Source organism: Zonotrichia albicollis, chromosome 5, assembly GCF_047830755.1.
Source record: "Zonotrichia albicollis isolate bZonAlb1 chromosome 5, bZonAlb1.hap1, whole genome shotgun sequence".
NCBI classification, from domain to species: domain Eukaryota; kingdom Metazoa; phylum Chordata; class Aves; order Passeriformes; family Passerellidae; genus Zonotrichia; species Zonotrichia albicollis.
The window spans coordinates 36,434,576-36,450,197 of record NC_133823.1 but is presented as its reverse complement, the minus strand read 5'-3'; the positions used below and the strand labels follow the sequence as shown (position 1 = coordinate 36,450,197).

Below are 15,622 nucleotides of genomic sequence, written 5' to 3'. Positions count from 1 at the left end.
TTAAAATTTAACAGAGAGGGAAACAGCCTTTTTCTTTCTTTTTCTAAGGTAGAGAAATAGGTTTGGACTGGAAGGGATCTTAAAGTTCATCTTGTTCAAACCTCCTGCCATGAACAGTGACACCTCTCACTAGACCAGGTTACTCAGAGCCCAGTCCAGCCTGGCCTTGAACACCTCCAGGAATGCAGAGTGCATAACCTCTCTGGGCAACCTGTTCCATTGCCTCATCACCCTCACAGTAAAGTTTCTTCCTAATATCTAAATCTAAACCTATCTTCTTTATGTTTAAAGCCATTATCCTTCATCCTATCAGTTGGCCATTAAGACAGAATCTGGCTCCTGTTGTGTCTGTCTGAATTTCCCTTTTATACTAGCCCACAGAGTTTGTGCAAGAATACACAAACTGGATTGCATTGGAGATAAGAGAAACCTAGCACTAGCAGAATAGAGAATTTGATTGAGGGGTAATCCAATTTCCTGGTATGCTTAGATTCATGCTTTAAATTACTGGGGTAAAAATTTGTTCACGTCTATTGCTGTGGACACATAAGAGAGGAAGATCATTATGATTTAGTTCTTTATGTCTGCAAATGCTAATGTTACCTTAGCACATCTTATACTCAGTTCCCAAGCTAGGACTGTAAAATGTGGTAACACAATTGTGTATAACCTAACAGAGACAGAGATGGATAAAACTGTAAACCATGAGAACCTTGCAAGTCGCTGAAGTGGGACAGTAAAAGAATATAATTCTTTTAAAGTATCTTCATCTCTGAGATCTGCTTAAGACTGCTTGAATATTTAACCATGCAAGAAACTCATTAATGTAGATGCAGCTGGCTGGCAAACCTTCAGTTTGGTTGGTGGTTGCTGTCAGTTGGTCACAGCTTGCTGATGACTCAAAAGTCTAAGTGCAAACTGATGCTGCATTCATTTCGCTTTAACAGTAATGCAATGGCTAAGTCAATCAGAAGTTACCAGGAATAAAAGCAATAACTGGTACTGAAAAAACCAAGACTCCTTGGCCTTAAATGCCTCATTCTGGCCTATTAATTACATTCCATTTGTTTACATGTTTTTTGCTCCTTTGGTATGGATAACCAGCATGTATTCAAAACCAGAATGTTATTTAAAACAGAGTCACAGGAATTACTTGACAGTAAATATGACTATGGCCAGACCACTTTGATAATGTACAGGTAAAGTTTCTTTAAGCAAATTTTACACTGTCAAGGGTCCAGTAAGTCTTTTAATCATGATTTTGTGAAGCAAACAGAAAAGCATGAATAGAAAAGCTGTATAGCTGACAGAAAGATATTGAGTACTGAAGAAAAAAAAACCCTAATTGAATGATTCATGTCCCTGACATGAATCCCTGGATTCATGTGAAGCAAAGTGCACTGTAGGATATATATCTTTTTTCCTTACCAGTAAAGTTAAAAGAAAGAAAAAAAAGAAAGTTGAAAAAGTGTATTTGCTTCTAAAGGCTTGTATCTATAACATACAAAATCAAATACAATCTTAGTTCTATTTTATGAGTGTTTTAGGTAACCTTCGTAAAGTCAACATTTTCTCTGTTACAAAAAGCCAATCTCTTAAGTTGAAAGGTCTTTTTCCAATGACTATTCAGCAAAATATGCATGAACAGTCCTTACGACTGAGGCTGGGACCTCTCCCTTCTTCTCTACGGAGCTTGTACCAACCACAAGGCTGCAGTTGCGCTCCGTCTGATCCTTCTATTCCCTTTCATTTCCTAAAGTTTCTCAACATTAGCGATGAACAGAGGAGACTTCTTTAAGAATGGTGTCTAGACTGAGTGTCTAAATGGAGCTTGTTCAAAAGCCTGATTCCCTTTCGATCCCATGGTGGGACAGCCAATGCCTGCCACCAGAGATGCACAGAGCGACATAGCATGGACAGAATTCTCAGGCTAGGAATGGCAACTGAGCTAAAGCTTTAGTTATTAATATGGGCATCCTTAACCTTGTGAATGTTCTCAAATTTACTCTACTTTTAGTCAGCTGCAACTCCTGCTCTGACAAAGATGCTTCTTGGTAGCTCAAAACGATGAGATTTGTGGCACATCTCTTATCCCCAACTTAGGGCACAACTCCTTTTAGCATTTTATGCCAAAACTTGTCACTTATTCCACAGCATGTAATACAGAGTTGGATGTAAGTAGCAGATGCTTGAAACCTAGGTGGTGTCATCACTCTCTGTGGCACTCACACACAAGTCTCTTATTAAAGTCACCATAAAATCATATGAAACCATACTGTTTCATAAGTACAAATCTTTAGTTAACAGTGCATTTAGTCGGAAATAAAATTAAAATAAGAATAAATCTCTTTTGACATAAAATAATAAGCAAAAAGAGAAACAACAGAAAACAAATTTATGAAATATTTTCTTCCCTCCTCTTGCAAAGAGACATCTGAATAACGATGACTTTATTTTAACTTTGCTGTGTAATTGTAACCAAGTAACAAGAATATATGCATAATAACTTTGACCTGGATATTTGAATAGTAGATCAGACAGCTACTGAATTACCTGAAAGTATTACCATATGAAGAGCTTGTGCTTCCTAAATGCTGTCACTCAAAAGGCTTTTGGCATCTCTTCAGAGCCCTTTCATTTATTTCCTTTACACAGGAGGTAAACTTAGACGGCTTCATATTTTCGTAGAGAAAATAACACCACCATTCAGATTTTAAAGTTTTCCTTGTACTCAAACAAATCATATAATCAAAATTATATTTGCCTTAGAAAGGAATAACTTGGGTTCATGATTGCCATATGTGCATATAATTTCCTCTATTTTGTTAGCAATTAGCTAAAATTAATTTTATGACAGGTCTGAGGAATTGCAGATGTTATTCAAGTATTTACTAGCATTTTTGTGATTTTATATTAATATTTTCTGACTTAGAATTATTTATTAATTTCTTTCATCTCTTAACATTTTATGTAAACAATCACTACCAAGTCTTCTCAATTCTTATTGGTTAATTAAACTTTCACATGAGCATTTGGGACAATATAGCTAAATAATCACTGTAAAATCTCAAGTAAAATTCAGTAATTAACTTTAACATACTTTTCAATTTAAAAACGCTGGACAGGAAGAATCATTTTGTTTTAGCTGCTATTTGAACAAACAAAATATCTAAAAAGGAATTAAGAATTATAGTATCATTCACAAAAACTTGCTGTTTTATTAAAAAAACCCCAAAAATTTGTGGAAACTTTTTTTTAAATCGAGCTGTCTCTTAATGCCAATCTCAGAACGGAGATCCCAGCTATTTCTTGTATCTTTTTTAATGCCTGCATATTTTAGCCTTAGCTAAGGCTAAACCTGCAGTCTGTATGTATGTCCTATCTCCCTTCACCCAGAAATGTTTTAGCTGGGTGATTGTCAAGTGTTAAGCAAATTGGAGAAAAACAGCAAGTCTTAAAGATAATTAAGACCCTTAGAAGTCTCAAGGATGGAGATCTAAATTAATATCCCCAGGGAGAAGAATGTGGATAGGAGATGGCTGGGCTACTCAGCATTCAGGGAGCTGCAGACTAAGCACAGCTCTATTGTTTCCCAGGCAAAGAGAGCAGGTAATAAGTGGAATAAGGAGATCAGGGTTGCAGTTGAAATTGGTGACCTTAGAGCACAAAGAAAACAGAGCTGACTTTATTAGTTCTACCTCCCCAAAAACATCATATTTTACTAGTTGGCAGAATATGCCACTTCTCTATGATCCCAGTTTCATCAGAATCCAAAGAGTTTAGATACAAAAAACCCCAAACAAACCAAAACTAAGAAAACCCATAAGGATTGAAAGAAGAATGTGCATTATTTTGCAGCCAAGTCACTTCCTTACAGGAGAGCAACACTCTCTAAGACTCATGACAGTTTATATTTCTGGAAGTTGATGCACTGTGCACATTCAATGGATATTTGAACCTAATTGCACGGAAATGTCTTCATAGAAGTTCAGAGCTACAGGCTTTCCAAGGGTAAACTTGGCTTTAAAAGTTCTGTGTTAGATTTCACACCGAATTTTTTTACCAAACTCCTGATAAATAGTTGAGGTTTTAAGAAAAACCAATAAAATAATCAGAGGTGGACTATGCCCACTCTGAAAAAATATGTTACAACCAAAATGTGTTTAATCCCACTTTGTTCACATAGAGGGAATATTTAAATTGATACAATATTTAATCTATTTATCAATGTATGCCTCTCATTTCTTTAATTAAGGCTCTTTACCCTTTGTAAAATATCAAATTTGAAGAAAATATCAAATATGTGCAAAATGCAATAGAGGCAGTGAATTACTGAATCTAGAACCATCTGTTTGATTACACTGAAGCACATGGTTATATAAAAAAAAATTAAAATAGGAAAAATAATATTTCAAATTTTTTTGCATACTTGGTCACTTCTTTCTAATGTGGATGTGGTCAAAATTAAAAAAAAGCCACCTTTTTTTTTTTTAATAAAACACATATGTTACACACTGATAAATGGTTATGATTATATTTGATTGTTTCAGGTAACATCCTAACTTCCACAAAGATTCTTCACTCTCCTTGTGAGGACAAAGCAATTGCTGTGGTACCTAAAGACCTTATAATCACCTACCTGCTATTAGTATACCAGTTGGTCTTGCAAGATTTTAAAAAATGTCAATTTAAAATAATGAGTTGTGAACTGTATGCCTATACTTGGAATCTGGCATGGAAAGAAGAACAAAATCAGGATCCTTAATTGTTGGACTGTGTATAGTTCTGTCCTGCTCATTTTAAAAGAAAGCAGCTACATATGCAAAATATCATAGTCTGATCAAACAGCAAGTTATTCCATAAAATTACTGTAAATTGATAAAACATCCTCTAAAGATATAAAAAATTAATTGACAGAGAAGTTTAAAATGGAAACACAGTTAAAGGAGGTCTTTCTCAAAAGATGAATGCTCTCTCTTATTGCTTCCTATTTTAAATGGTACGCAGCCTTACCATCATATGTGACCAAACTAAATGTTACCGTGTGTGGGTTTGAGTACCGCAATGTTACTAGACAAAAAGCTGTAGCAAGTGTATTCATGCATTTCTTTTTTTATTTTTTTTTGAAGCTGTTATTATGATGATCCCATCCAAGACTGAAGACCTACTTTGGTTCTTAGAGATTCACACAAATCCGCAAAACAACTCCTGATACTGATTTACCTCCTTTACCTGTACCCAAATGCAAACTCCCAAAAGACTAAGTAGCCACGACTCCATCACATAAGTTGACAGAGAAACAAAGAAAGAACATTGATAGAGCATACACATTTATGGAATTCTACTCACTTCTTCCCCTCTTCTTTCTCTTCATTCTCTGCCTGATTACAAGTCGTCACAGAAATTAGTGACAATTCTAACACAGACTTGAGAAACTTATAAATAGCACAGCTGTTTCACTCTTTAAACACAGAGAGAGATATAATAGGTACACCAGCCTTTCCTTTTCCTGAAAATGTTCCATAGGGCATTATTTTATTAGGCTGATGCCATAGTGCTCCTATTAACATTTCTTTTGAAGATGCTCTAGTCCTTTAAACAGACATACTTCAAGTACCCATATGGTAAAGGAAAAAAACTAACATTACATATCATATAGTCATAAATGATACATCACTTTTGTCTGAATGGGAGATGATTGCAATACATAGTTAATACTGAATGACAGCTAACTGATTTTCCTGTCCATGTCTTCATTTTAATACATGTAACCAACACTTAAATAAATTGTAGCCTTAGATTCTGCACATATATACAACTTCCAAACTGTTCCAAGAAAGGTTAAATATTTTTCTGTCTCTGTTCCTGTATTTTATATTGTTATGTTTTATGATACCGTAAATATTCCTGAGCCATGGGTGACTATTTTAAGACTGAAAATCTCTTAATCTCAAGTGGGGTAAATCTGCTGTGATAGCCTCAAATGACCTGAAAAGTTTTTTCAGTACTAACTATGGAACTTAGCCTTATAGAACTACTAAAATTATGACATCATCCCTGGACTGCCCTGAAGGTATCAGAATTTATGCAGTGCTGTGATTTCACTCTAGGCATACTTCCCAAACCAGAAAGAATTAAAAGGCCTCTAATTATCTTCCTTAATTCCTACACTTGGGAAACTTTCATCTTGACATATTTGGGGTGTTACATTAAATTTATAGCATTCCAGACCTCTTAACCATGAGAAAGTAACAGCAAGAGAGGAAAAAATCTTTTGTGCTCTCAGGAAATACTTCTCTCTGTAAAGTAGTATTTTGAAAGGCTGGTTTCTATAGTTTGAATAGTTAGCACATGAGAGTGTTCTATAAATGCTTATAAGTCTAGATAAATCAGTGATGCTAAATAACTCAAGTTATTATTTAAAGGGAAAATCCACCCTCCCCAAGCAACACCTGCACATGTGGGTTTTTTTTGAAACTTGGGGAAAATGGAAACCCCTCAGGTCAACACAGCTTTTTGAAACAAGTTTCTTTGCATGAAGGAGTTGCTTTCCCCATGTGGTCACTCACCAATATTTATGAGGGAAGGTCACTTGGAATGCCACCAGCAGATGAAAAACAGGAGGAAAGGAGGGGTTTTCTGTCTTCACTGAGCTGGGTGATTCTGCCAAAGTGATAGCCGACATTGACATTACACAAGGGAAAGGTTGGCGTAGTCTCACAGTCCCAGCTCTGCTGCAGAAACAAAACAAAACAAAACCAGTGTATACTTTTCAAATAAGCGTAATGTCAAAACATTAAAAGTCTGATCTCTGGAATATAAATGACACTTTAACCTTGGCTTTGAAATAGCTATCTCAAATCTACTTTAAAAATAAGATTTAAAAAGACCCCTATGGAATAAAATGTTCTTCCATAAAATTAATCAATCACTTTAAGGGCTTAGTGGAAAGAAACGGCCATAAACATCTTATGTGCTCAGCTGGTGGTAGAAGGCAGACAAAAATTATAATTCTGATAAAAATGAGGAAAAGCTGAGATTTGAAGGGAAGACTGCATGCAGAATATATGGCAGGGAATGACAGGAAATTTTACAGGTGAATGTGGCCTACGGAAAACTTAAGGGAAAATTGAAGGAGTAATGAGAGGTCCCCATTATTTTTTTTTATTTATTCCATTTTCTTAGCATCTGGGTGAATTTTTACCTATATATCTTATATGTCCTAAAAGAAAAAACTGTGATGAATAAATAAACAGCTCTAGAAATCTTCAATAGGGTCCTTTACCTTGCAGGGAATATTATCACTGGCTTTTGATACAATTTCTGCTGCAGGGAAAGACTTTCAAAGCTCAGAATGCTGAAGTATTGCCAGGCACTCAAAGACCCCCTGCTGTGCGCGTCAAACTAAGAAATCTCTCTGAACTTGTCGAATTAAAAGTCATCTCTCTCTCTCTGTAACCCCTGCATGAGCTGGGAAGCTCTGTCCTCATTTTTTCAGGCCTTCCATGATAAACAAATGGAGCCTGAAGCATCTTTATTCTTTTCAGGCACATAATTAAAATTCTTTTAAAAATGTAATTGAAGGCAATGAATTTCAAAAGGAGGTTCTAGTTAACAACAAGGCTAGAACAGTTTCAGCATGCCATACTACTTTACCATCCAATTTTCTTTCAAAGGTATAAGCAAAACAGCTTGTTATGATTCTGGGTGTATTTTTTTTCTTTTTTTTTGAAAATTTGTTTGTACATCAATAGTTTGCACCAAACCTAAACATCTCAGCAGGATTTATGCTTTCTGGAATGTCAGAAGACTTAATTACTGAAAAAGCAAAGAGAAGTATGCTATAAAAATAAGAATAAAGCAAAAGTGATTCTTGGTTTCTCAAAATCATTATTTATATATCCCTAAAATTTAATAATATACTTATTGAAGTATTTTTATTTTTTGGCAACCTTCTTTTATTAAGTAAATATTTGCAACCTTGCAAATTTTTAGAAATCTGATAATGCATAGAATGGTAATGCTCTGTGATGACTATTGCTGTAAAACATTGTAACGACTGGTTACAATACATGTTTGATGTTGCCAACGAAAGAGCAAGTGCTGATATAATTAGTGATCTCAAATGAATATAAAAGGAACAAAAACTATCTCCCTGGATTTGAATCCCAGGGATTATCATACAAAATTAACTTAAAGGAGGCAGGAGACAAGACAGTGTTTCAGAAAGTCATTTCTAAGGTGACTTCCTAGAGAGCTTAAAATCTAAACCGATTTTACTTTTTTAATATCTCTTTTAGAGTGATTTTCAGTACCTCTCTTTGTTGCAAGGGAAAAGATTCAGTTTTTACCTGTTTCATCCATGGTGTGTTTTTAAAACTGGTACTTCTTGCTATAAATGACCATATGAAATGTATTTTCTTAGAGTTTTCCCTAGAGAAACTAGAGATGGAGATGTTTTAAGGAACATTATTTACAGTTCTTGTAGCATTAAAAAAAAAGCCAAAAAAGGTGTAGCAAGGAAGCACTACTCCCACAACTTCGGGGTAGTACTCTGCCTCTGATAGCTATGATGCCTCTGGGAGACATGAGACAACACAGCAAACAAAGCTGCTTTTCATCCTTGGAGGGGGAAGCACAGTGTGTGTTCTGCATGGGTCAACAGCTGCTCTGACTAGTAGAGAGGTAGAAAAGGGACCCAGTCAGCTCAACTGGAAAAGGCAATGACAAAGCAGATCTAGCAGGAGCAAACTAGAGGTTTGACTACACCTTCAAGTAATACCTCTTCAAGTCAAATATTATTTCTTTCCTAGTTTTTTTTTGTTTTCTTTTTGTTTTATGCAAAACCTGGGTGCAGTGTAGGCACAGCCCATTCCAGAGGTCGCGCTGAACAGGCAACACAGAGAACAGTGGACCAAGGTTGACCCTCTCCTTTTTCTGCAGTTGTCTCACATTACATCAGCAGGTTGGAAACACTCCCATTCCCACATGCCTTCATTTCTCACCCAGAACATGTAACATACACAGAGCCCACCCATTATGCCCCAATCTGGAAACAAATTAATAACAAATAATGGTCATATCTTAGATCCAGTAAGACCATACTGGCACAAGAGCAGCATGACCAAAGGCTATTCACTAATTTCTACCAGTGCATTGTTTACATGGCTGCAGTCTTATAATTACAAACAATCAAAAAAATAAAAAAATAAGGCAGTCCCTACTATGTCTTGTCCCTACTACATATTCTTGTTACAAAAAACCGAACTCTTCTTAGCTTTCTCTTTGGAAAACTAGGGAGATTTATGACAGTGTATTTATCGTGTTTAATTTTACAGAGTATCTTAATTGCCATGCAATCGACAGAAAGCATAAGAGTAATCATCAAGAAAGATGCATGAACAAAAATCATAAAATAAAAAAATGTAGGCAAATTAGTATTTTCAAAATTCATTTCTGCTGTAAAACTGAATTAATGAAAGCACTGTGATTACAAAAAGGAACTCATTTTCCATCACAATTTTTTCTGTTGAATGCAAAGGACAAAACAACAAAAGAAACAAAAACTGCAACAAAGAGACAGTATCTGATATATAAGAAAAAAAAAACCAGTGTGATCCAGCATGAGTATTAAATGTCTGTTTGCAGAATGAGTAAAGGCTCCTTTAAGTTCACTGAGCACTCACTGTGAAGTTTAGGGAAGATCAGTAGCTTAGAAAAAAGTGGCTACTGAAATATGAGTCACATTTACGAACAAAAGTGATCAAAGTCCACTTGGTTGCTAGAGTGTCTTCAGTTTATTCCATTGCAGTACACATATTGCTTGATTGAAAGGTCTGTGAATATAAGGCACCCAGGTCTATCCACTGTCACAGTGCCTGAAACTGTCATTTGTTTTGTCTGACTTCCTTTATTGATTTCTTTTTCCTAAACAGAAAGAAACTGAAATAATTTTATAGCACTTGGGAACACAAATGTTTACAATATTTACAACACAGTAAATTTAAAATACTAAATACATTCACATTAATTCCTTTTCTCCTCCAAGCTAAAATTATTTTAAAAGCTGTGATAGAATAAAAATTATTCAAACTTTGTTAACAGTCATACACTGCTACTATGACAGTGATGTTATACAGACATATCTTACATATCTTGAAGATTTTGGACACCTTTTTCAGTGGAGGAAACAAATTGCTTTTTACATCATTGCCAAATAAGAGGTTAATGCAAGTAATTTATTTATTCAAAAGACACTTGTTGCTTATGAACATCTACCTCTTATATGTTATAAAACTAATATCTAACTTGGGCAGAAAATTATGATACCTACAGTAAAGCTCTCCAAGATACAGTTTTGATCCAGTAGCTCAGTGCTGTGTAGAAAAAACTGTTGGCAGATGTTGCACTGATAATTTGGTATGAGGTAGTGCTACATCAGAAGAGGGAGTAAGTGAATGTAAACCTAATTAAGACTTCAACAAGAAGAGCAAGACAGAGTATTTCAGCTATTCTCTCTCTTCTGCAAAGCAGCCTGATGCCCATATCCTAACACAATTTTCCAAATTTTGTAAAAAGTTATCGTACATCAGAATTTAAAGCTTTTGGAGACTGAAATGCTCTTCTGTTTTATTCCTGTGTCTTGATTCTTTAGATTAATACAGATATGTGGCTTCTTGACTGTACTGTTCAATCATATATTCTGTAATTACAACAAAACACCTTTATATGATAAATATAAAGCAGTGATTAATACAAAGCAGCGAGGAATTCTTCAGTGAAATTTGCTATCAAATGACAAGCTGTATAGATTTAAATAAACGTGTTAAAAATAAAAGCATAACCTTATAAACATGTTCACTCTCCTACATCAATACTGATTTTAGTGTTCTAGATAAGGCAGTAACCCCAGGAAAAAAAATCAAGAAGCATTTTCCTTTGCTTTTTCTATCCCTCTTGGATATGGGCAATATGACTGCCTCCACAAAAATCCTAAACATTAGAAATTATCTGAAGTACTTGAAAATTGAAATTAGCATTTATTTGCATGATGTATGAGTAGATGCTAATGAGGAGAATAGGTAAGCAATAAAACAGACCCTAAATTAATTACTTTGCACCTAATCCAGCTACTAGGTTCCAGGTCTTACAAATAAGTTTAGAGTAGGAAAGAAAAAAAGTTACTTATTTTCTGACAATCCTGTTTGTATATGAAACTGCAGTATTGAAAGTAACTATTAATCATATGAAAGAAAATTCTGAGTGAAATCTTTCTGATGACTTTATAGAGGACCTATTAAGCAAGCATTTCTACAGAAGGAGGTGCAAATTACATAGTACAGAAAGTCTGGTGGTCTTGCTGCCACAAGAGTAAAGACAAAACTGATAACAATTTGCAGAAAAACTTAAGTCTGTGTCAATGTAACTCAATCCTTCCATATCTTGATGTATTTAATGCTTTCTTTGGGTTGAATTCCTCTTATGAATAATCCTTCCCTATCAGTTGTATAGGGACCCATAATTCCTGCTGCTGTACTCTACCTAAGAGCCTGAGAATGAGGTAAGAATGGACTAATTCCATTTTACCTGCAGAAATTTCAAGTCTTTCAAAAAGGTCAGATTAACACAGTTATAAGTCTGACTCATAGTAGCTGAAATCTACACCATTTATATAAATGTTCTTTAAATGTTAAAAGTCAAGAGTAAAAGATTCCTACACATTGAATATTTACACTGCTGTTCGTTCTCACATTTACAATAATGCAAAATGGGGAAAAAACCCAGAAGGAATATACAAATAGAAAAAATAAGTTTTTATTTTTTTTCTCCTTAAAATATATATGCAGTGCTGTTTTTAAAGTGTATTCACAATTGCAGTATCTTTTCCTCTAGATATACTACAGTTTTATAGTCAAGTTTGGAAGTTCTTTGAAACAAATTACTGTGGCAGCTTCACCTTTCTACAGTTCAGAGTAAGCCACTAATGGCACAGAGCGTATGTCTGTCAAACTCAGTGCTTAAGAACAGAACAGGAAACTGACACAGTTATGACAGGCAAGCACTTTATATCAGCAAGAACTTTATGTTGATTATTGCATAGTTCTTGTTACATACTCATGTAAATAGGACTGCAATAAAAACTGCGAATTCTGAAATACTTTTGCAGACAGAATTAAGACTGGAGAAAACTATGGAGAAAATGGAACATCTTTTAAAATTATCACATTTTCTATTGCAATACTAATATTTTTATTGAAAATACGTTAGCATAAAGAATTACCATATGTGTTAAGTTAAAGCACATAATATTTTTCATTTGAATTCAGAAATATGTGTATTTCTTGAGTCACAATTAATAAATAAAATGGATAGCCCATACAGCACTTTCAGTGATTTTTTTTTAAAGTAGTTTGTTGTAAATTCTAATTTTATAGAAGTTAGGCTTCAATTCCTAAACCCCAGCATTTTCAAGATATTACCTGGAACTGCTACATTATAACTACTCTAATTTCTTGAAATCCAACCATCATTAAGTTAGCAAATGACATATTTAGAAACTTTTTCATAAAAAAAAATGTAAGTTCGAGAGAATCAACAAAGAATAAAATTCCTAGGTTTTAATTTGAATTTGCTGTATAATGCATTTATACATATGTTTTGTTTTAAGGACTGGAAGTTTAATACTTTAGATGCTTTAAACTCACCAACTAGATGCATATCTTCTGTAAATTTAGGCTTCTTAACAGTTATTTCTTGTATTGCTTAGGATATTTTTTTTATTCTAAATGAAACATGTTCATATTTGAGTGAAAGAGAATTTCTGGGTTTTTAAATCAATTTTAAATTGTATCCAGGGAATAAACATAATGCAGAACTATGTATCTGCTCTTAAAATGCTGCAAGCTCATCATATTGTTTAGGGGCTTAGGGGACAGAACAGATTTTAATGTAAATAAACTACTTAGTCACTGCTTAGTCACTAAGTACATAAGACGGGAGGCAGTCTGAGTGGATTAGTTACAAACACAAGTTGAAATTAATCACAGATCATGGCAAACACATTTTCTTTTTAGAGTATTTCCACAAAAAAACCTTGCTGAGGTTTACATATGGTAGAGATGGTCACTGGAATTATTTTGGCATTTATTTTGCTTTCATATCAGTTTGCAACTTTGTTTAGGTATGCATATGCTCAATTATATGACAGTGTATAATTTAGTGACACATTATAACTGTAATGTGATTGTCATAACTTCATGTTATGTTGCATGGGATAATTGGAAACAAACAACATACAGAGTGAGGTTTTAGTCAACACTTTCTTTGTAAGGATTAGAAAGAGTACAGTGATCCATGATGAATGGATGCATATGGAGTGGATGTTCCATAGGACTCACTGCATGTGGGTTTAGCCTGGAGCCTCAGCTCATCAATTTATTACACGTTATGAGCTTGGCATGAAGCTCTTTTTCAAACTCCACTCCTTCAAATAATCTTTCATTCTAGAAATTGTACACAACATGAAATAATTTTCTAAATACAGCATATTAAATCTAAGTACTATATTGTTATAGACTAGAGTAGGAATTTTTGTTCATTTTTATTTTTTTAATGTCAGCAGATGTAGTAGGGATCATGAAACAGAACCATTTATAAGCTCCTTGTTTAAAGAGTAATTCAGTAGTATATATCTCCTGTAACTGTAATATATTAAGAAATCTACAATAATTTTATTTAAGCTTTTGGGATGAATCTATGAAAGAAACAAGACTTCAGCAAATATTGAAATAAAAAATGATTTAGGGATATGGTAAAAGGAAAAAAAAAAACATACCAGAAGGAGATTTTCATATTTGTCATTTGCCATTTTCTGTAATGGCAATCTGACAGATTTTAAGTGAGCTAAATAGTTTTATTTTTAAACCAGAGATGTGATAGATTTGATATTGGCTCCAGAGAAAGTTAAGTTGAAGATGCGAGTGCAGAGAAGAATTATGATATAAAGAAGAATCTGAAGGCTACATTCTGAAGCAAAATTTCTAGCGGAGCTCCTTAAATAAGGTGGACTTTCTGTAAAACCTTAATGAGGCAGGTAAAATGGAGTGTATCAGTGTAGGTCGCTTACACAATTTCTATATTTTTAACAGACATAAACCCTGAAAGTTTTTTCAGGAACTGCTTTATGAGTTAGTTAACTACATTAACAGAACATAACTAAGTGAAATGAAATGTAAAAATGCAAAATTCAGAGTCATGCACATATGAACTAAACAACCAGAATGTATGCATTAAGCACTGTGTTTATGAACTGAAAAGGCTGAAAATATTTATTCTGTTTAACCTTCCCAAACATAACATCTGAGAAGGACTATAATCATTATCCATAGTTGTAAACAAAGGCTGTGGAAGAAACTACGTCCAAGATGTGAAAATAAATGTATATAACTGACAATAAATAGCATGGGTAAAGACTCAGAGGAAATGTTCAAACCACCCAAACTGAGTTGTTCTGGAACACTAATGCATTCTTCAATACTGGAAACTAATCCTGACCAGTGAGATCCATTTATAGAATGTAATTTCCTGAGACAGAAGAAGATTTCTTAAGAAAGAAGAAGAGATCAGAAAAAAAATATGTTAAAGACATTCTAAAAAGACTTTTTCAAAGACACCAGATATATATTTTAGGCATCATATCTATTTACAGTATTAGGCATCATAGATGCTCTACATCAGGTTTTATTCCCTTCAAGAGGTTGATTTAGACTCAGATATCAACTATTATTTTTTTTGCTATTACACTGTGCTCTTTATAGCTAACAGCATGTTTCTTTTAACATTTGATTTCTTCACTCGGTTCCTTCATTTTACTTAAAACTTCCTGAAGTTAATATAGATTCTGATTATTTTTTTTTATTTTCATGAAGTTGATTTTGTAAGGGGTGGTGTGGCACGTTCCATGCCAAGAGCAGAAAAAAACCAATGTAATTTTACAGTTTCTTTGTTCTAGGTTGCAATTACTTTGCATTAGGTTACATTCCCCTTTTTTGAGGTTCATAAAGCATTTCAGGGCTATTAGGATAAAATGGCATAAAAGAGGAGAGACTAGCACCCTAAGAAACCTGCTCTAGATGGCCCATATTTTCTGATTTTAATTTATCCAAGCCACTATGGCAACCTAAGATTTCATAAAGTATAAAGGTAAACAAACTTTGATAGTAATTAATCTCTATGAACTAGAAAAATTGGGAATATTTTAGGTATTCCAAAATGACAGTAATAAACTATTGTCAAACTACTGTTTGCTCATTTTCCCTCTTCATCTCATTATACTAAATCTTTATATCCACATGAAATTAGAAAAATTATTCAATATTCTGAACTACTGAATCAGAGCTTATGAGTAAAGATCTGTACTATTCTGTGCTGTTTCCCCAGTCCAGTTCTTATTATAGGATCTGGAATTGAAATTCCAAATTTTCTTAGGAGTAATAATTTAAAAAGAAATTTAAAATCTCAACAGATTGCTGGGTCTTTTTCAGCAGGAATGAATTCTCTCTCCAGTTTACATTCTACCTGAGTGCAGTAGTTGGGAAAGTTGCAGTTTCCCCACAGTTCATTA

At 34.1% G+C, this 15,622-nt stretch overlaps 1 protein-coding gene across 30 annotated transcripts in view; it reads right to left on the bottom strand.

Moving 5' to 3' along the window:
• The window catches only part of TENM3 (teneurin transmembrane protein 3), a 1,287,129-nt gene that overhangs the window by 791,903 nt on the left and 479,604 nt on the right, over nucleotides 1-15,622 (bottom strand). For 28 of the 30 annotated variants that reach the window (XM_074541312.1, XM_074541314.1, XM_074541319.1 and 25 more), the window contains one exon: nucleotides 6,570-6,734. The gene's annotated coding sequence lies outside the window, so the exon portion shown is untranslated. The remainder of the gene's footprint in view (nucleotides 1-6,569; nucleotides 6,735-15,622) is intronic. The other 2 variants (XM_074541315.1, XM_074541318.1) reach the window with 1 other exon arrangement.